The sequence below is a fragment of the Jaculus jaculus genome, chromosome 16 (assembly GCF_020740685.1).
Source record: "Jaculus jaculus isolate mJacJac1 chromosome 16, mJacJac1.mat.Y.cur, whole genome shotgun sequence".
Classification (NCBI taxonomy): domain Eukaryota; kingdom Metazoa; phylum Chordata; class Mammalia; order Rodentia; family Dipodidae; genus Jaculus; species Jaculus jaculus.
The window spans coordinates 62,541,511-62,564,250 of NC_059117.1; the positions used below are offsets into that span (position 1 = coordinate 62,541,511).

General features: G+C 43.5%; 1 protein-coding gene across 1 annotated transcript in view; it reads left to right on the top strand.

Annotated features, from left to right (window-relative positions):
- The first annotated feature begins 18,817 nt into the window (after nucleotides 1-18,817).
- The window catches only part of Rarb (retinoic acid receptor beta), a 501,591-nt gene continuing 497,668 nt past the window's right edge, over nucleotides 18,818-22,740 (top strand). The window contains exon 1 of the mRNA XM_012949394.2: nucleotides 18,818-18,853. The gene's annotated coding sequence lies outside the window, so the exon portion shown is untranslated. The remainder of the gene's footprint in view (nucleotides 18,854-22,740) is intronic.

Sequence of the window (22,740 nt, forward strand, 5' to 3'; positions counted from 1 at the left end):
GTAAATAAATAATTGTTTAAAATATGACTTAAGCTTTGAAAATACTTTACAAATACTGTGAGTGATATTGCAGATGCATCTACTCACACACACACACACACACACACACACACACACACACATATATATATATATATGCACACACACACATATACATGTGAGTGTATAAATTATTTTAATTGTTTTCACTGATGAAATGTGCCCAAACTGCTAGTTAGCTCAGGGACACTTCTGTCCCAGCACCCAGCAGGGTGGCTCCACCTCATTAACTTAGCCTATGCCCAAAGTGTGACAGATTTTCTCCAGATTTATTTGTGGTGTGTCATTGGACCACCCTCATCACTGAGAACCCCAGTGTCTCATGTAGCAAATGACTCCATTTTTCTCAATTCTCTCCATTTGCTGAGACTTCTGCGGGCATCTCGGCCTTGAGCATTACAAATTACTTACTGAAAAGAGCCCGGGAGTTATTGCTATCCATTGGGTAATTAGGTAGTTCCAAGGAAAATAATAAAACTATTTTGTGCCTGGGAGATTAGAATGGCACACAGTGACTCATATTAGTTAACTGAGTAATTATGTAATTACAAAAGCGGGGGAAGAAAACCCCTCAGACTGTTTTTCCTAAGAGACCCTTTTGGAAGAGACCCAGCCCATCAGAAACATATGTAATTAGGTCAGGGACACAAACCATAAGGAACGGCTAGAGGGATTCAATTAAAAATGTTTATGTAAAAGAACCCACTGGACAAGAAAGAGTTCGTAGAAGCTTCATGCAGCCTTCGTGGATGCTGAAGCACATGCCAGTGAGCATGTACCACATGGGAACTTGAGGCCACGTGCACTCACGCAAAGGCAAGGCCGGAGAATCTTTGGGGTGACTACTATGGTTTATTTAGGGGACAGTGGTTGCTCTGTCCTGGTCACTCGCTATGGTGGGTCTTAGGCCTTTCCTTCCACTGTGGATTGGTGAACTGAGACCCTCAACGAATTGGAACCCAGGTCCTGCAGGACCCAGCGCTAGCTCTTCCCATGCTGCTCGCTAGCATTTCTGGATAGAATCCTGGGTGACGGAACGCTGGAAGGATAATTGCTCATCTTATCTCCTCGATTGTTATAAAGTACCAACCTGGAGCCGGGCGTGGTGGAGCACGCCTTTAATCCCAGCACTCGGGAGACAGAAGTTGGAAGATCACCGTGAGTTCAAGGCCACCCTGAGACTACATAGTGAACTCCAGAGGTCAGCTTGGGCCAGAGTGAGACCCTACCTTGAAAAAAACAAAATTAAATTAAGTTAAAGTCCTTACTTGGTGAACTAGACTGGATTGGAAAATGAACTTGGTGGTTTGGCCATCTAAGTTACAGTCTATGGCTGTTGGGAATGGAGGTACCTGCATGTAGGCTGTATACAATGCAGTCTCTATATTTGATGTAGACCTCCTCTGTTACATGCACCGGTGTTCCCATGTCAATACTCGCCCTCAGTGTAGTCCACCTCTACTACACACAACCCATGTTCCCATGTTAATTCACAGCCAGAAAGGCAGGAAGCTGATGTTCTGAAGGGCTGTGACATGATGTCAAAGGATTCCTGTCATTCTATAGGTTTGTTTACTGTAGCTGTTAAAGATGTTTAGATCGTGTCTGCAGTTCGGGGACATTCTTTGTGTACTTGCAATTCTTGCTATGGTAGACAGCTGTGGGTTCTGTGGGTAAGAACACGTCCCCCTCCCCACCCCCTGTTTTCTTTCTTCTTCCTCTTATTGCTATTCACTCATGCTTTCAGAGTTTTAAAGGATTAAGGACCGCTTTTCTATAGAGAAAATAGTTGAGCTCTCTTTTTCACTTGAGTTCAATAAAGATATCACTGCTCCCGGTAAGGAAACCCGAGCCGTGGTTTTCAGCTGACCTGGGGCGTCTTGTGGGTCAGGCGAGGTTGAGGAAGTGGGGCCCTGTTGGGCGGCTGCAGCAGAAGGAGGGTCTGGGAGCCAGGGGAGAGGAAGTGGGTGTGGGAGCATGGCTGAGTCTCATTAAGGGACAAGGCCCTCTCCCAAATCAGCGCAAGTCTGGCTTCTGCTATAGACTCACCTCCAAATCATTACAGGTTTGCTAAATCCTGATGGTTCCAAGGACTCAGCATTGAGTCCAGTGACAGACATACCATTTGGAAACACAGTGATCCAGGCTAATTTAATACTTTCTTTTTTTAAAAAAAAAATTATTTATTTATTTATTTATTTGAGAGAGAGGATGGGCGGGCCAGGGCCTCCAGCAGCTGCAGACAAACTCTAGACACATGCGCCACCCACCTTGTTCATCTGGCTTTACATGGGTACTGGGGAAATTAAACCTGGGTCCTTTGGCTTTGCCAGCAAGTGACTTAACTGCTAAGCCATCTCTCCAGCCTATGGTTTACCACTTTCATCCTTTTCTCCCAGTTGAGATGCTGGTTCTGAAAATGTCTTAGCATCTTTGCCCTGATTGGCCTTTGAGACAGAATCTGATGGTGTTCCGGGGGTAATTTCTTATGAATTTAGCGAATCATTCAGGGGCTTGGCCACATCTCCTGAAACCGTGTACTCACTTGACAAATATTTCTGGCACCACGAGCAAAAGATGTACGTGGTACAGGTTTCCCCCCGTGAAGTAAAGGGGGAGGTGTGTGGGGAAGAAGTTGATGATGACAGCTGAGGTGAGCTCCGTGGTGAAAGCCATTAGAGGGTGTCATGCATGTTCTGGAGGGAAAGTACCCCAGGCAGAGCATTTCCTTTGAGTTTCAATGCCTAAATGTTTTCTCCACCAAAGATCATTTCTTCTGAATTTTAATCACTAAAAGTTCTCCCCACCAGGAACATTTTGAAGATATGGGAAGGGCTATGGCAACTTTGTGACATGTGTCTAGACTCAGTGGCACCATTCAGATGGCGTGTTGGGATAATAGAGGTGTCTTCCCCCACCCTCTCTCATACTGTGACTGCGGACCGAGACCTGGAAGGTCTCATGTCCACACTGTGGGGATGCCACCACTGAGGGCATGAAATGCACAGTGTGCTGGTCTCGGGAAGTGGTCAGTACTTTCTAATGAAGCTGTACTTCTTGGATTGGGCATGTAGCCAGGTAGCAGAGTGCTCACCTGGTAGAGGCCCAGGTCCACTTCGTAGTACAACCAAAAGCAAAACCTGAAAAACCTCATAAAGCTCATCATTTTCTTTCTTAAAACAACAACAACTGGGCTTAGCAGTTAATGTGCCTGCCTGCAAAGCCTAAGGACCTAGGTATGTTCAATTCCACAGGACCCATGTAAGCCAGAGGCACAAGGTAGTGCATGTGTCTAGAGTTCGTTTGCAGTGGCTGCAGACCCTGGTATACCCATCCTCTCTCTCTCTCTCCATATATATATATATATATATATATATATATATATATATATATACACACACACACACACATATACATACATACATATATATATGTATATATATGTGTGTATATATATATGCCTACATAATACACATATACATACACATATATACACACATATATATATACACATATAATATACATTTGTATCTCTCTATCAAGTCAATAAGTAAAATATTTCATTAAAAGCTAAATTATATCCTTTTACATTTCAGTGAAGTGCTTTGCATGTGTGCTGGGTACTGTATGTTCTGTGAACTATCTAACATAAGCAGCTTAAATGAGGAAAGAATGCCTCTGCCTCAGGGTTTGATCTGGTTCGGTCCATGGTTGCGTGGCCCCATGTACGCGAGAAAACATCATGGTGATAGGAGCTATGACAGGAATCAGAGAGAATGGGACCAGGGGCCAGGTCTAGCCTCCAAAGGCCCAATCCTAGTGACCTACATCTGCCACTCAGGCCTCACTTCCTAAAGCTCCCACGGCCTCTCAAGACAGCCTTTCCATCCGGGACTAAGTTGCCCAGTATGAGTCGGTGGGGTGAGTTTCGATCCCACCGTGACTCCGGGGATCAGCGCAGAGGTTGGGTAGTTCTCCCGGCCCGCAGCTCCGTGCTGCCTCTTGCGGCGCTGGGTGGTACTGCACGGAGGGAGCGTTCCCCACGGCCCGGCAGCATCCGCTACTCTAGTCCACCACCCTCTGTGCGCACACATACCACCTTCTAGTTTTAGACAACGTTTGCTGTCACCCAGCCACCAAAAACAAAGATGCCACTCTTCCATATCAAATTGTGGGCTCACCTCCCCATCCCATTTTCCAATATATTTATCATCACCATTTTAAAATGTTATTTTATTTTATTTATTTATTTGAGGGAGAGAAAGAGGCAGAGAGAGAGAGAGGAGAAAGAATGGGCATGCTAGGGCCGCTAGCCACTGCAAATTAATTCCAGATATATGTGCATCTGGCTTTACTTGGGTACTGGGGACTCAAGCCTGGATCCTTACACTTTGCTGGCACTTTAACCACTAAACCATCCCTCCAACCCAATCTTCACAATTTTAAGCACTATTTGATATTTATAGCTATATCTCTATCTATCTATCTATCTATCTATCTATCTATCTATCTATCTATCTATCTATCTATCTATCATCGTGCAAACATTACTCACACATGAAGCTGCTATGTACTATGAATGTATTTATTTTACTTACACAAGTTAGCTTGGTCTTGGTACCCAGGCATTCTCCTCCAATTGGATGAGCAGTTTAATGTTTGAATTCTCTCTGGTCTGCATTTTCTGATCTATCTTGAAGCTATTAAAAATCTGTTGACATCTTTCATTTTCTGTTGTTTCTACTCTCATTCTTTTTGACCTTGTAAATTTGTGCCTTTTTTGTGTATTAGATATAGATAAATGTGCTGTGTTGAACAAAGGAGTACTGAGCTTTCTGTGTGGGGCCAAGAGAAAACACAGGGTTGGATGGGAACGGCAACGACTGCTCATCCCGAGGAAAACCAGGTGTAGAGATAAGTCAGACGTTAAACTACTTGCCAAGGACATTAATAAACAGATAAAGTACGTGTGTGGAGGAGGAATAGAAAGATGTAATTGTTGTGAACATTCTACTTGTAAATGTAGGAGCGAGGGAGTGCTTCTGGCAGTAAGTCTTGACCTGATAGTGACAAGGAGGAAAAAAAGAAAAAGAAAATTTACTAAAGACAGAATCTGTCTAAAAATATTTAGGTCTAAAAGTGAAGAGCCCAGACTCTGGACCCTAAGAGAATATAAGGATGACAACACAGAAGTTTTTGGGATCAGGTTGCAGACATTTGAATTAGTTATTAAGGGCAGGATGTTTTATTAAGAGGGATGTTGTTTTCTCGCACACGTGTCACATTGTGTCCCACAGCTAAGTCCAGTTGTATGTTAATCACACAGCGGTGCTAGGATTGACGCCAGGGCTCACGCTGCACCGCCGGGCTGTATCCTTAGCCCTTGAAACAAAGTAAATAAATAAAAAGAAGTTTAAGAAAGCAAGAATGTTAACTATATTGTTTCGATCACTGAATGCGAGTGTGTTGAATGATCACACTCTACCCCATAAATTTGCATAAGGGAAAAGACTGCATATTTAATTCTGTCAATATAGTATTGTTAATTCATTAGAACCTGGGAGTGACCAGACAACAAATACCTTTAGGAAGTTGTTCAGATTAATGCACATTCCAAAGGGCTATCATAAGGATTCTTAAGGCATTGGCATAATCCTTCACAACAGATCCTGGAAGTTTTTATTTAGAAATAAGAATGATAGGCAGATTTCCAGAGAAAGTATCAATAAAGCTTGGATGGGGAGGTGCAGTGTGGAACAGGAGGGAAGCCAGCTTGTCTAACTGTCCTGCAACACTGAGCTACATCTCCAACGGGACATGGATCTGCAGTTCCTTTGCAGTGGCAGGAAGTCCTGGCATACCTATACTGTCTCCCTTTCTCTCTCTTTCTCTCTCTGCCTCTTTCTCTAAGAAAGAAAGGAAGGAAAGAAGGAAGGAAGGAAGGAAAATATCTTGTGATTTAAAGCTCAGCGCCCTTACCCATCAGATCTAGTTTATCATACTGACCTCAGTCTCTGAGCACCCCTCCTACCCAGAATGCACCTGCCACGCATTCTACATGCCAGTACCAGAGACCTTTCACAGTGCGGACATGCAGGCATCCAGGTTACGGGAAGTTTGACCTCACCGTGTTTCCATGACCACAAAAGGAGGATACAGGGAGCAGCTCCCAAGCCCATTCCCTATTGACCACACCTAACATAAAGTGGACAGAGGAAGTGGAATTGTACCTTACTTGGTGAGGAGGGATTCATGAAAATGTTTGTGCCTAAAAATTCTAACAAGGGCTGGAGACATGGCTTAGCGGTTAAATCACTTGCCTGCAAAGCCTAGGGACCTGGGTTTGATTTCCCAATAAGTACGTTAGCCAGAAGCACAAGGCAGCAGATGTGTCATTTGCAGTGGCTGGAGGCCCTGGTAGGCCCATTGTCTCTCTCCCTCTCTCAAATAAATAAATAAATAAATAAATAATATTTTTAAAATAAGAAATAAACAGCCTGCACTCTGTGTGTGGGGTGTGTGTATGTATTCACACGTGTGGTCACACGTGTGATGAAGGATGACTGTACACCTGTGACAGGGTCCAGAGGAGCCAACCATGGGCATCGTTCCTCAGGTGCGCTGTCCACCTCTTTATTCGACATGGTCTCTCGTTGGCATAGAGCTTAACAAGTAGGCTCGGCTGACTGGCAGGGGATCAGGGATTCCTCCTGTCTCTGCCTCCCCAGAGGTGGGATGCAGTGCATACTGCTACAGCTGGCTCCTTTTTTTTAAGGAAATCACAACAGACTGCCTTCTGTTTTTATGAGAGAGAGAATTGGCACACCAGGGCGTCCAGCCGCCACAATCAGACTCCGGACATGTGCGCCACTTTGTGCGCACGTGTGCCCTTGCACATGCATCACCTCGTGTGTCTGCTTATGTGACGTGGGTCCTTAGGAACGCCTTAACAACTGAGCCATCTCTCCAGCCCCATAGTTGGCATTTTTTAAAGTCATTTATTTATTTATTTGCAAGCAGGGAGACATAGACAGAGAATGGGCATGCCAAGGCCGCCAGCTGTTGCAAACCAACTCCGGACGCGTGTACTACCTTGTGCACGTCTGGCTTATGAAGGCCCTGGGGTATCCAACCTGAGTCCTTTGCAGGCCAGTGCCTTCAACGTTAAGCCATCTCTCCAGCCCTAGTTGGCATTTTTTCATGGGTTCTCGGAATTGAACACAGGTCCCATGCTTGTAAGTCAAGCACTTTGCCAACTGAGTTATCTTCCTAACCCACCACATGCACTCTTAACCACCACACTAAACTGCCTCAAAAGTTCTTACAGGTTCATTGAAATTCATTTGGGCACACAAAGAACATTTGCTAGCTTTCACGTACAAAAATGCAGGATAAAGCCAGGCATGGTGACGCACGCCTTCAATCCCAGCACTCAGGAGGCAAAAGTAGGAGGATTGCTATGATTTCAAGGCCACCCTGAGACTACATAGAGAATTCCAGGTCAGCCTGAGCTAGGGTGAGACCCTACCTTGAAAAATAAAAATCAATAAATAAAAAAGAAGGATAACGAGGTAAGTTAGAACGTCAGGTAACTAAATATTGTGAATTTGAGTATACAACACATGCACACTATACTAAAAATCACCACTCACATTTAAGTTTTCCTTTTCTGAGACAGCCCTACTGAAGTAAAGTAGGAAATCTTTACTCTTCAAAGAACACTCACCCATTTGCAGAGAGAAACTAGTTAGGTCAGGAGGCAGGTGTTTTCCTGAAGGTTAGCTCTGCTGCCAGGTCAGTCTGAGAAGTAATTGCTGCTTTGCCGCTATTGTCACTCTCCTCATGAGACAGCTTCATGCTCTCCATCTAGAAACACACGCACACTCACATGCATGCACACGTGACCTGCTGGCCATAGCAAGACGCTCAAGGAGCAGTAAGGGCCGGTGAAGCAGTCAAAATCTTTTAAGATGAGCCGGGCATGGTGGCACCGTCTTTTAATCCCAGCACTTGGTGGTGGGGGGGGTGGGGAAGATAGGTGGATTTCCATGAGTTGAAGGCCACCCTGAGACTATATAGTGAATTCCAGGTCAGCCTGGACTAAAACAAGATGCTACCTTGCAAATCAAAACAATAAAATTCTGCAATGAAAAGTAAGACTGGGGTTCTGAGAGGGAAGGCAAGGATGTGCTGGGGCCATGAGCTTACCTCCTAAGAGGTTGTTGGACTCAAGTTCATGAGCATATCAGTTGTCTAGTTTGGGGATACTCCAACTAAACTGCAATGTGAGTTCAGAGCAGAACATTAAAAATCACTGAAACTCAGCTGGAGAGATGACTTAGTGGTTAAGTACCTTGCCTGCAAAGCCCAAGGACCCAGGTTCAATTCTCCAGAACCCACATAAGCCAGATACACAAGGTAGTGCATATATCTGGAGTTTGTTTGCAGTGGTTGGAGACCCTGACAGTCCCATATTCATTCATTCATTCATTCATTCATTCATTCATTCATTCATTCTCTCTCTCTCTAAATAGATAAATAAAAAATTTTAAATTATTTTTAAAAACTCACTGAGCCCTAATCCCAGCAGTCAGGAGGCAGAGGCAGGAGGATCACTGAGAGTTCGAGGCCACCCTGAGACTCCATAGTGAATCCCAGGTCAGCCTGGGCCAGAGTGAGACCCAACCTCAGAAAAAAAAAAGGGCTGGGGAGATGGCTTAGTGGTTAAGCTCTTGCCTGTGAAGCCTAAGGACCCTGATTCGAGGCTCGATTCCCCCGGACCCACGTTAGCCAGATGCACAAGGGGGCGCACGCATCTGGATTTCGTTTGCAGTGGCTGGAAGCCCTGGCACGCCCATTCTCTCTCTCTCTCTCTCTCTCTCTCTCTCTCTCTCTCTCTCTCTCTCTCTCTCTCTCTCTCTCTCTCTCTCTCTCTCTCTCTCTCTCTCTCTCTCTCTCTCTCTCTCTCTCCCCCTGTCTTTCTCTCTGTGTCTGTCGCTCTCAAATAAATAAACAAAAAAATAAAAATAAAAATAAAAATAAAGAACTCACTGAAACCAGGCATGGTGGTGCATGCCTTTAATCCCAGCACTTGGGAGACAGAGGTAGGTGGATCGCCATTAGTTTGAGACCACGCTGAGACTACATAGTGAATTCCAGGTCGGCCTGGGCTAGAGTGACCCTACCTCAAAAAAAAAAAAAAATCTCACTGAAACTGGCACCTCATTAAGATCAGGAAGGAACCTGAGTAGGCTGAAAGGAGATGTTTTAGGCAAATAAAGACTCATGCAGACCTAGTCAGTATCGGCCCCCAGGCCACATGGGAATGTGGCTTGTGACAGGGTTTGCTAGTAGATCTTCAGTTTCTTCCAGCAAACCACAACTTCAAGGCTTGGTTGCCAAGAGCTCATAGCACTGGTGGGGGATATGGAAACCTGAAGAGGTGGGCCCAGAGGGAGGTCTTCTCCTCAAAGAGGACATGCCCTTGAAGGGATTTCAGACAATGTCCCCACAAGGCCGGCTGATCCCTCCATCATGTCCTACTGCTAAGAAGCCTCAGGAACCCAGGGTCTAGTTCGAGCTCCATGTTCACGCAGCCGGAGCAGAAACTGACAGACGCAGATGAGGACAAAGTGATCTGCAAACATGCCTGGCCTTCCGCCTCCCCCACCCTATCTCTTCCCACACATTCACTATTGAGGTTCTCTTACTCTCTCTCCAACACCATCTGTCTATCTTAGGAACTTAAGATAACATACTCTTTGGCCTGCTTCCTGAGCAATTGATTGGTTATAGGAAAAGAGACCAGGCACCCACCCAAATTCTCCCCACCTATCTGAATGCACAATCAGTTATGAGATTAAACTCCACCTCTTCGGTCACATTGAACATCTTGGTTTTAAGAACGTTGGTACAACTCCCTGCCTCAGCTTTGTCTCCAACATAACCCTGTCTTTCTTTCTCTCACACAAGAGAGTGAGCCTTCTGGGTAAGGGCCAGCATTTGCTGTGTTTCTGTTTCTGTCGTCTTTAGTTCACAGAGCAGTTCATTTACTGCGCTTAGATGGTTCACGGTGAGTGTTTTAAATTGGACGGAACCCAGAACGGAGTCCTTGGCGGTGGCCCTCAAACCCTTCGCAGAGCGGTGCGCTTGGATCCCAGCAGGTCGCTCCCTTAAGGGAAACCAGATGAGGAACGTGTACCTCTGCAGAAGGAAGCGGTCCCGTCACTCTTAGAAATGACTTGCAGACAGGTGAAACAGAATCCCTTGCCGGCCAGAGCATTGCTGATGGAGTTCTGGCCTGCAGGCGTGTCGTGAGGGGCTTCACTTTGACTGTCATATAGGATGTTTCAAGCTCCCGTGGAGAGCCTCCTTCAAATGGGAAACCTGGCCGAGGCTTGGGTTTATGGGTGAGGCTGATTTTTCTCTTCTCTCTCTCTCTCTCTCTCTCATTCTCTCTCTCATCTATGATGCATCCTCCTTGTATGCTTCTCACAATCACAGGGATCATGGTCCTGTTAGATCTACAAAGGTGATGCACATCCCACACTGGGCAAGGGGCAAATTCCTGGCCCCTGAGGAACTGCCAGCCTGGTGGGGTTCACAGTGACGTGGCTCTGGTACAATGCATTTCTGCGACCTCAATATAAACAGAGGGCAGAGGGGAGTGAGGTGTGTGTGGAATGCTACTTCTGTGTGGGACGCACGGACGCCTGCTAGGGGAGATGGCGTGTGAGCCCCCAAGGCAGGACATGAAGCCTATGGGAGGTTCAGAGAAATCCCTGGAACAGGTGGGCTATAGGGCTTGTTTCTGCCTCTGAGGTCTTCACAGGTCGGGGGAGGTGACAGTCGTTGAGGAGAGCCATCATCTCACTGCGTGTGCTTTGAGCAGAAGCCTTCTTCAGACCAGGGATGTAGATTAAAATAAGGCAGGAAGGGTCAGCGCTCCACAGGGTGGATGCATTTTTCCAGACACCTGTCCCTAGAAGGAAGCAGGCAGGAGGAACGTGGGAAGCCCAGGGACTGTGGATGCTGAAAAGAACAAAGAGCAGAGATGGCAAAGTCCATAGAAGACTCTGTCTGCTGAGCTGTTTTCCAGAGGCCAGCTTTCCCTGCTTAGGAATCTGCAAAGAAAACCCACATTATGTGTGAGCTCAGCCCAGCAATGGAGCACAGGCCGAGAGGAGCTAAGAGTAATTGAGCTAGTTCAAGGCAATCTCGATTATTGAAAATGAATGAGATTGAATCCCACTTCCTACTGAGCCATTTATTGAGAGACAAAGGCAATTAATATCGAAAATAAAATAATTGTGAACTTCTGAACTAAATCACCATGCAGACCTAATGTACTGTCTCAACCAGTCTTTAAATACTTCATGGATTGGGAAAGTGCAGCATCCGCGTCTGAGCCATGGTCTTCAATGCCATTAGCATGTGTTCCTTCTGCCTTTACCACAAAGTCATTTCCTAGAGTAACACAAGCCACAATTTCAGAAATGTTATTTGAAGTACATATCTATGTTCAGATTTGGGGATTTGGCTTATAAATGAGTCCTGCCCACTGATAAAACTGATTATAAAAAAGATGAAGCTGATCTTGTGAGATGTCCCAGAGTTCAGCGGCAGCAATAGAAATCTTTGCATATCATTACCGATTTGGCACTATAGCAGAGTCTGTTCTGCCAAGCGTCACACAGGCATTTGATGGACGATTCTACTATTGACAAGCGTCATGGTGAGTGACTTATGCACCTTGACAATTGAAGTTACACAGACAGTCCCCATCCATGAGGGTTCTAATTTATTATTTTTCATTGTTACAACAGTGTAAAAGCAGTTCACATTCAGTAGAAGCTATATATATGAATTATGACATGAATTTTGATCTTTTCCTAGTACCATATTCTCTCACAATGCTCTGTGGCAGTGAGTTCCAGCTCCCAGTCAGTTAAAATCGCAAACAACTATAAAGCAACACATTGACAGCACAGGTTTGGTTAAAGGTGCTCAGGAAATTACATGAGATCTCCAGTATTTCATTATAAAATAGACTTTATGTTGGAAGACTTTGCCAGGCTGAAGGTGACTGTGTTATGGAGGTTGAACATACAATCGTGAGGTGCCAACATCTGGCACAAATCTCCTACTGCACTTTGCCACGGGGGAAGGGCAGGGCCACATGTGAGACACGCGGGAGGGGGATGGGCATAGAGTGAAAATGGATATGAGAGAGAAAGATCTTTTTTTTTCTCAAGCTAGGTCTCCCTCTAGCCCAGGCTGACCTGGAATTCACTCTATCATCCTAGGCTGGCCTTGAACTCAAGGTGATCCTCCAACCTCTGCCTCCCAGTCTTTTATAACAACCATTCCCATGGTGACTCCCTTAACAATAAGCTTCCCTCACCTTCATGACCCAGTCAACTTTCAAATGTCCGACCTCCCCATTCTATTACAGAAGCATGGGCATTTCAAGCTGGGCCTTGGACAGACCAGGCAAACCCTGGCCAATGTATGAAATGCACTTTCAAGTTCCAAGTTTATGACAGCTTAGATCCATGTCAGTGGAGAAGCGACTGTGTGGATGGAGATGGCTACTCAACCAGAGCCTCTTTGACTTCTGGAAACACGGCAGGGCATTTGTCACCAGCTAGCTTCCTTCCCTCTCGCTTTTGGGAGCTAGCCATCTTGAGTAGATTTCCTCACAAATGCATCTGGTGAAAGGACTTTCAGGAAGGTGGTTAGATCGATTGGGGAGGAACAGAACTGATAGGACTCAGTTTCCATCACAGTCATGTGGGGAGTCACTAATTCCAGGAGCTCTGAAATGAATGCAGGGTACACACCAAGTCATGGCAGCCAGGGCCAGGACACTGCCTCGCTGTACCCATGTTTGTGATCATCTGATAGCAGGTGAGAGAAAGAGTGCACTGAGCTGGGGTACAGAGAAATGGCAGAGGATCAGGGGACAGAAGGGCTGTGTCCACATGGCATCTGTCACACCAGCCATGTCAACTTCTCCAGGACTGACCTTCAATGCTGTAAAGACAGAGTTAGATCCTACCACTTGGGACAGCAGTGGCAAGCCCACCATCATCAAGCAGGGAGGCTACCCTACCCTACTCATTCTTCTTACCTGGGGTGACATTCTGAGCTTTGTGGGACCAATAACCTGCCCTCCTGATAACATGCTGGCCAGAGGATCAACACACGGTGGGCATGCTAAGTAAGGAAACAAGCCAGGAAAAAATACGCCACCCCTTTGCCTTAGAGACCTGGCAAATAACTTCAGCAAGAAACAGCTGGATCCACAGTGGCCAAAAAGCCTGAGACACCAGAAAGATATTCCATCTAGGAGCAATGACATGCAGCCTCAAAGAGGGCTGGCTCACAAGTACATGCATCACCCCAGTTTGCCCAGTACCCTACTAGTGCAAATGGCCGAAAGTCTAACCCTAACATGTGCCTCAACTGCTAAGCCCTTTCTCCAGCCCACATTTTAAGACTTAAAAAAAAAAAACTTCTTTCTTTATTTTTTTATTCGAGATAGAGAGGAAGGGAGAGAGAGAGAGAGAGAGAGAGAGAGAGAGAGAAAGAAAATGGGTAAACCATGGCCTCTAGCCAATGCAAATAAACTCCAGATGCATGCACCACCTTGTGCATCTGGCTTACGTGGGTAATGGGGAATCAAACCTGGGTCCCTAGGCTTCGCAAGTAAATGCCTTAATCACTAACTCTTCTCTCCAGCCCCATCTTAAGACTTTTAATTGACATTTTCATATATGTACATAAAGTACTTTGACCATGAGAAGGAGACCAATGAAATTGAGAGAATTATAGGACATACTTCCAAAACCTAGGTTCCAGGGCTAGAAATATGGCCTAGTGGTTAAGGCACTTGCCTGGGAAGCCTAGGAATCCAGGTTCAATTCCCCAGTACCCATGTAAGCCAGATGCACATGGTAGAACATGCATCTGGAGTTCGTTTGCAGTTGCTAGAGGCCCTGGTGCACCAATACTCTCTCTATCTGCCTCTTTCTCTATCAAGTAAATAAATAACTAATTTTATAAAAAAGAATGCAGCCCTTACTTTCCCTGAGAGTTTTTCCATAAGTATTTAGGGACAATAGAATTATTTTAATTTTTTTAAATGTTATAACATTAGTGCCGTTAAAGACAAAATCCTGTCAGTTCAATCCCTTGATTGCTTCTTGGAGTAATTAGAGAAAAGTCTTCTTAATGACCCATCGTGCACTAAAGTCCAGGAGCATTAAGTGAGTATCGCACTAGTCATAGCTCTTGACTTAAGCCATGTGAAGAACAAATGAGCTCTGGTCACTTGGTCTTCCCAAGTTCTCCTTCGTGGGTATGCTAGCCGGTACATTTCCACTGCACCAGGGCATTCTTGAACGTACCAACAATCAGGCAAATCACGGAATGGGAGTGTCCAAATTTTTACCAAAATGTTGGTGAGCTGTGCGATCAGGTCACACACACAAACATTATAACTTTTTAAGTAAATTTGCCATCGTGTATTGGCCACACATGGCTCTCTTGAACCATGTGTTCAGCCCACTTGCTGGAAGGTCTTAGTGAGCAACTTTGAAATGGATTCAAGTGTGGAGGGTCATTTGCCATCGTGATTCCTTCAGAACCACACATGTTTGCTGCATCTACATCCACAAGGCAGCTTGCGATGGCTGTTAAAAGCCATTGGGGATGGGATTGTAGGAGCCTTATGCAAGAAGTGCCCTTGTGTAAATTATGACTTCTGGTCAGCTGCCTCTCCCTAAGAGACTGGGACTTGGTGCTATGATGTTTCTAATTCTGTCTGAGGACAGAAATCGTGTGTGGGTATCTTCCTTTCCCACCTGCCTGTTTAAAATTCAAAACAAAATGGTTATGCTAGCCACTGAATAGAGAATAGCCTTAAAACCAAGGCTCACTTATCTAGGCGGGCTTACCCTGCTGACTGGATCCTCCAGCCACTGAGTAACTTTCCACTTCTGGTTAGGTTTGGGAGACTTGGCAGAGGAAAGCAAATTCATCTGGGATCTTATGGGAGGAAGACAACTTCAAAGGGAAAAGGAGGACTTCTCCACTTCCTGGTGTTTTCATTATATTTGTGCTTCCTTTGTATTTGAAGTGTATCGTGAACTTTCATTATTACTAAGTAAACATTCATTCCCTCGGATTTACTAGAGACACCCTAATCCAAGTGTTCTTTTATGTCTTCCACTGAAAATCATTTATTTTGAAGTGATTCGATATTTTTGCCATGGACAGTGTATTCAGAAATTGACCAATAAAGTCCTTCAAAAGAGCTCTTAAAGAAACTGAATAATTACGGAAGTAACAATGATGTATGCAGTCAGTTCAAACACAGATTTCTTGTACTGTTAATTTGTGTTGCAAACCTGTCTTGATAGGAGATACAAAACACATGGTAAACAATTATATCTGATCCATTCTCCTGAATTAAACTCTCCCTATCTTGACACCACGTGAGCCAATATTTAATCATGCAGTTCCACTTTGCTAAGGTTATAAAAATTGACTTTAGAGCATAAACTTTCCTCCATTAACTTTCACCTGAGTGGAACTGGGTTGCCATTTGGTTAATTATACTTGGAGTTCAAAGTTTTGATTATGGCTGATGTATCCAGTGTAATCTTTTAAAGGAATTAAATTAAGTAACAACAGTGCAGTTAAAGAAGGTTAGCTTTCCCTAAATCATCACAACTGATGAGCTTGTTTTCACGCATGCGCTAGATGCTGATACACACCACTGTGCTTATGCAGCTGGGCTAGGCCAACTGAATGCGGGCATTCTGGGTTACGGGATCTGCCCAGTCGAATGCTTCTGACTGGAAGCCATTGGATTGAACGGTCAGCAAGTATTGAATCGAGTCTGTGCTCTCCAGATCTCATGGAGAATTGGTGGATGCACCAGGACTTAGTGAAAAGAATACGTTATCATGAAGTTTAAAAGTCCCGGATGGTAGAGAATCAGTATCCTCAGAAGGCATGTTATTTACTTTTGTAAATAAATATTTATTTTTTGTGAGAGACACAGAGAGAGAGAGAGAGAGAGAGAGAGAGAGGGAGAGAAAGCATGTGTGTATGTGTGTGTAAAACCATGCCAGGGCTTCCTGCCACTGTGAACAAAGTGCAGACACATGAGCTGCTTTGTGCATCTGGCTTTCCATGGGTACTGGAGAATCAAACACAGACCATCAGGCTTTGCAAGCCATTGCCTTTTACCACTTAGCCATCTCCCCAGTACTGCTTTTGTTATTCACTTGCTAATTTTAACATTCTGGCACACAAATCAAAACTATCAGCTTATTATTTCAGAAGATCAAAATGATCTGATTCCAAAAAAGTGATATTTTTCTGGAGTTACTGCAATGACTGGCTCCATGGGGATCTGCTTACAAAAGTGAGCAAATCCTACACACATTAAAGTTAATTTCATGTGAATTGGTCTTGGGGGCTCTCACCATTAATCCCAGCATGCAAGAGGCAGAGGTAGGAGGAGCATCGTGAGCTCAAAGCAACCCTGAGACTACATAGTGAATTCTAGGTCACCCCGGGCTAGCGCAAGATCATACCTCAAAAATACAAATATGTATATGTATATGTATATATATATATATACATATATATATATATTTCATGTATAAATAATTCTTTAATATACAATAAATGTAAAATATTTTAAAGTTATCAAGAATCCCCAGAAGTTACCCATCATTACCATCTAAGCTTTAGAATTTTGAGTAATATTTTTGTAGTCACTCTGTGCACTTACACAGGAAAGAAAACCCTACTACATACATAATTTTACCATCAATTTCTACCTTTTAGGATGAGCAAGTCTCCCATTGTCTTACTCATTATTTATGGTATAATTACAATATTTACTGACTTCCTGTATCTCAATTGGCTTCCTCAAAATCACAGTCTATGCATGTTTAATTCATTTCCAGTTTCACATTTATAAACATTAGGGGATTCCTATCTTTCTTTACCTTAAGTATTTCCTCAGAGGACATTCCTGAAAGCGGCATTGCATGGTTAAACTCTTGAGGAGGTAGATATATGATGAGAAATGTGCCCGCCAACCCCATCATATCTGTACAGAGATATGATGAGAATTACAAGCCCATGAGATGAGAACCCCCAGCCCACGCAAATACAGATATGCTGAGAACCCCCAAGCCAATGCTGATACAGACATGATGAGAACCCCGAGCTCATGTTGATACAGATATGATGAGAACCCCGAATCCATGCTGATACAGACATGTTGAAAACCCCGAGCCCACACTGATATAGACATGATACAGACATGATGAGAACCCCCAAATCCACACTGATACAGACATAATGAGAACCCCCAAATCCATGCTGATACAGACGTGATGAGAACCCCAAATCCACGCTGATACAGACGTGATGAGAACCCAAGCCCACGCTGATACAGACATGATGAGAACCCCCAAATCCACACTGATACAGACATGATGAGAACCCCCAAATCCATGCTGATACAGACGTGATGAGAACCCCAAATCCACGCAGATACAGACGTGATGAGAACCCTGAGCCCACGCAGATACAGACATGATGAGAACCCCAAATCCACGCTGATACAGACATGGTGAGATCCCTGAGCCCACGCTGATACAGATATGATGAGAACCCCCAAATCCACGCTGATACAGACATGATGAGAACCCTGAGCCCACGCTGATACAGACATGATGAGAACCCTGAGCCCACGCTGATACAGACATGATGAGAACCCCGAGCCCACGCTGATACAGACATGATGAGAACCCTGAGCCCACGCTGATACAGACATGATGAGATCCCCGAGCGCACGCTGATACAGACATGCTGAGAACCCCCAAATCCATGCTGATACAGACATGATGAGAACCCTGAGCCCACGCTGATACAGACATGATGAGATCCCCGAGCGCACGCTGATACAGACATGCTGAGAACCCCCAAATCCATGCTGATACAGACATGATGAGAACCCCAAATCCACGCTGATACAGACATTATGAGAGCCCTTAAGCATGTGGTCATGAGACATCTACAGGCCAAAAACTAGCAGTCTCACCGTACCTCACTTTTACTAGTATTCATTTTGATTTTTAAGTCTGTTATTTCAGCTGTCTAAAAATAACTAAAAATCTGGTATTTTATATAGTCTATTATTTTGAAATTATACATATTAAACGATGCTTTAATAGTTATAATGTTGCTTTTCAATTAAAAATTGCAACAAAATCTGATTTAAAGGAAGTGGGAGTTTGAGGGACATGTCTGAAGACAAACTTGAAGGTCACATTGCTAACAAATGAAATCAACTAATTCCTCTCAGATAAATAAATAAATAAATTTTAATTTTGAGGAAACACAGGTATGGGATTGGGGACAATAAAAGTCCCATTCGTAGGAAAAAGTAAGAAATCATAATACACAACCCTACCTCAACTTACAGTTTGACAGGGCTTTTATTGGTAGCATGAACTGGTGGAGAAAGGTGGCATCTCACAGCTCCTGGGACCTCTCTCAGAAGAGATCACCGTGGCTAGATGCTAAACCACAGTGCCCCCAGCAAACCTCCTCCTCTGTGGTCCACAATGAAATGATCATAGGAGAAGTGCATGCCTAGGTTGAATATGGCGATAGTCATTGGGAGTAACAGAAATCTGGCAAATTGACTAACACTGTCCTCGTTTTACAGATGAACCAGAGAACTGCAGCAAGGAAGTGAACAGTCAAGGACCTGTGCCTGGTAAGTGACCTAAAAAGTAAGCGTAAACAGCAACCTGCTAAGAAACGCGAAGGCCATTTAAAATGAGCATCTCAGACACAATGCTGTTGTCAACTCTGAGGATTTTATATCTGCATACGCGTCAATGTGCATATTTTTTTTTCCTAACTTTCCACTAAGCTGGCCTTGGCCACCGTCTGCACTTCAGAGGTTTTGCTGATTGATCCTAGGTACTCCTCCATAGTCGTAAAATTAAGTGCTTCAACTTAATAGGCAAATAATGGCAGAAACAAGAATTAGTGAGGGCAAAGAGGCAGACAGAGGAATGTAGACTATCTTTATGTAAAGTCGAAGAAAAAAATGCTACAAGGCTAGGGACATGGCTTAGTGGTTAAGGCACTTACAGATGAAGGCTAAGGACCCAGGTTTGATTCCCCAGAACCCACAAAAGCCAGATGCACAAGGTTGTACATGCATCTGGAGTTCCTTTGCAGGGGCTAGAGGTCTTGACATGCCCATTCTCTCTCTTTTTCTAATAAATAATAAATAAAAGTTAAAGTTTTTTTTTTTTTTTTTAAATGCTATAGGTTGGCCTTTCATGTGTTTCTGGTATGGAAAGTTCTTACCTCTCAGCAGACACTTGGATGGGACAGAATAAATATTGAGCCTTTTCTGAGAGGTTGCAGCCAGTGAAACAATGAAGACTTAGGGACCTTGCTTTCCATCTCTGCTTCCTACAGAAAGATACAAGAGTGTCAATAAAGTTTTATTTATACAAACATCAGGCAATTTCTGAACTACAAGGAAAAGAAGGCAATTATTTAGTAAACCATGAACTTGGGGAGGAGGCAGATGGCAGGGAAGTAGATCTGAGTTTCCTTGGCTGTGGCCTTGGGTAAGATAAGTACTTCAATGACCTCCGGAACTTAGTGTGAGCTTGCGGCCCAGCTAAGAGGACCACTGTGAAGAGATGAAATTCGTGTGACTCATCTTTGCTAGGCGGGATGGGTAAGGAGGGAGCAGAATTTATGGACATGCGTAGATAAGCCACTTGGGCAAAGAGGAAACAGCCGTATTCATGAAATCTCAACAAGTTAAAGGCTTCTGTGATGTGGTACCCTCTCAGAATCATGTGGTAAACTGTGGGCAGAGGTTGGGCAGTCACGAAGAACAGGCTGGCCCTGTGATTTTCTGGAAAACATTTACATGCTGGGCATGTCATTTTTGAGATGAAAGGAACACTGCAGTTTAATTCATAGTGATTTGAAAAGATAGAGGGTTGTGCTTTTTTGAGAAGGGAAATTTAATTATTGTGGAAATAAAATTTCATTTGCCCATCATTTCCTTCATTATTTTTATTGCAAAGATAAGTATGCACAAAGAATATCAAAGAAAAACAGTAAAGTGCACTTGGAGAAAAGAAGAAATCAATGTAATGTTGTTCAACTATAAATTTCTGATAATGGTAATCATGTTTTTATTTAATCTTTAGTAAGCCTATTGGGTGAGTTCCACTAGTGCTTAGAACAGAATTTCCATAGCAGGTCCAGATAACCTTGTTTTTTTTTTTCTAATTCATTTGAAATTTAATGCATTTTTTATGACTCAGTAACCTTGTTTTCCTTTGTGCTTCGTGTGGTTGTGCGTTCAGTTGACTACTCTACAATTTGAACATAGACAGTTCCCTTCTCTTTGTTTTATTGTTTCTTCCTGTGAATTCAGAGCTAGCTTATTTTATCTACAGTTAAAGATAAGATGGAATGGTTCTCTTAATTTTTTGTTGCAATGTAACACCAATATATTGATCCTTTAAAACTTTGGAGGGAATAGTGTTTCATACCAGTTAAATATTATTAATAATAACCATTGGTTAAAATTTAGGAAACTATTAAGTGATTCAGGTTAAAAGAATGTTATGAGAATGAGTATATGAATATAGTTGAGGCATTTTGTGTGGAATAGTTTGTATAACCTAATATCACAGCAAACATTTTAATGAATCATAAGTAAGTCAACTAGTTGGCACTGGCTTTGAGACTAGTCTGGAAAGAAATATATCTTTTGGGATTTGGTATAGGATTGGAGTTGTTTGACTTGTGTGTCCCCCATAAACTCATGTGTTTTGAGTACTGGGTACCCAGCTGATGGCAACTTGGGAGGTGGGGCATTGCTGGAGGAGGTGTGTTATTAGGGCTGCATTTAGGGCTTTCATAGACAACTCCCCCTTGCCAGAGCTCCGCTCACTCTCCTGCTGCTGTGACAGAGGTGACGTCCAGCCTCTGCTCATACCATGCTTTCCCCTGCCATCCTGGCTCTTCCTCTTGAGACTGTAAGCCAAAGTAAAACCCTTTCTCCCACCAGCTGCTTCTGGTCTGATGTTTTGTCTCAACGACACACGGCAACTACAACCAGGACAGAAAAAATATATGTTTTAATAAAGAAATAATGTTAAAAGCAACATCTAGGGAGGGAAAAAGAGAGGACACAGACCCAAAATATCTTCATTTTGTAATTAATAATGAGGCATGTACCTACAGAGCAATCTATAAAAGTCAGGCAAACACTTCAGAAATAAATGCATGGTGTAGAGTGGATTATCTCAGAATAAATATCAACAGTTTATGAACAAAATTTTAAAAATATTCAAGTACACTAATAGTTAAATATTTATAAAAGCTGTATTATTTCAGATTTTGACTTGCCTCTATTGGGAAAGTGTAGCATTGATGCTATCTAGCATTGAGGTGGGGGAGTGGCAGGGAAATATGTACTCTCCTCTGTTGTAATTGGCTATGTGGAGTCAAATGATCTTCCTAGAGTAAAAATGGCCGGCATGAAAAGTTCCATTATCAACATCATGAAACTCATTGCTTCACTTCTGGGGAAAAGCTATGTGATTACTGAAACTCCTAAGACATGTACCTGATCTATATAATGTCAAAGTTGTGCATGGTGTTTTATAATAGAAAAAAAATAAAATAGAAGGCTGGGTAAATAAATCCTGATAGCTCAGTATAATGAAATAATCCATAGTACTCAAAGTGCAGTAAATCTGTGTCAAACAATACGGAGATATGTCCATGGTAGGTGAAAAATGCAGTTCTAACCACGCTTTGTTTCCAGATATGGAATTGAAGGTGAGAATGAGTGGGCTACCTACTTAGTTCTCTATTATTTTGAATACGTATTCTGCTTCTAGATGCTGTTCCTTTTGTTTTTCAAATAAATATGGAAACAAAGGCAACAGCAGCAAGTAACAGCAGAACTGTACTCAGATACATAGTTATACTGCATTTTTGTGCTGCCAGACTAAAAATCTGTAATGATATATAGCTTCAAAATGATGTTTTTGGGGTGGAGGGATGGCTTAACAGTTAACGTGCTTGCATGCAAAGCCAAAGGACTCAGGTTCAATTCCCTAGGACCCACGTAAGCCAGATGCACAAGGAGGTGTGTGCATCTGGAGTTCATTTGCAGTGGCTGGAGGCCCTGGCTTGCCCATTCTCTCTCTCTCTTCCTGCCCATTTCTGTATTTCTCCCTGTCAAATAAATTTTTTAAAATGATGTTTTTGGGCTGGAGAGATGGCTTAGAAGTTAAGGCACTTGCCTGCAAAGCTGAAGGACCCAGGATCAATTCCTCAGGACCCTATAAGCCAGATGCACAAGGTGGCACATGTATCTGGAGTTTGCTTACAGTGGCTGGAGGCCCTGGTGCACCTTTATGTTTCTCTCTTTTTCTCATTCTCCCTCTTTCTCTACAATAAATACATAAGTGAATTTAATAAAAGAAAAAATGATGTTTTCATAAAAAAATGCAGCTCTTGGGCTGAGGATATGGCTCCACAGTTAAAGATGCTTGCTTGCAAAACCTCACAACCCAGGTTTGATTCCCCAGTGCCCACATAAGG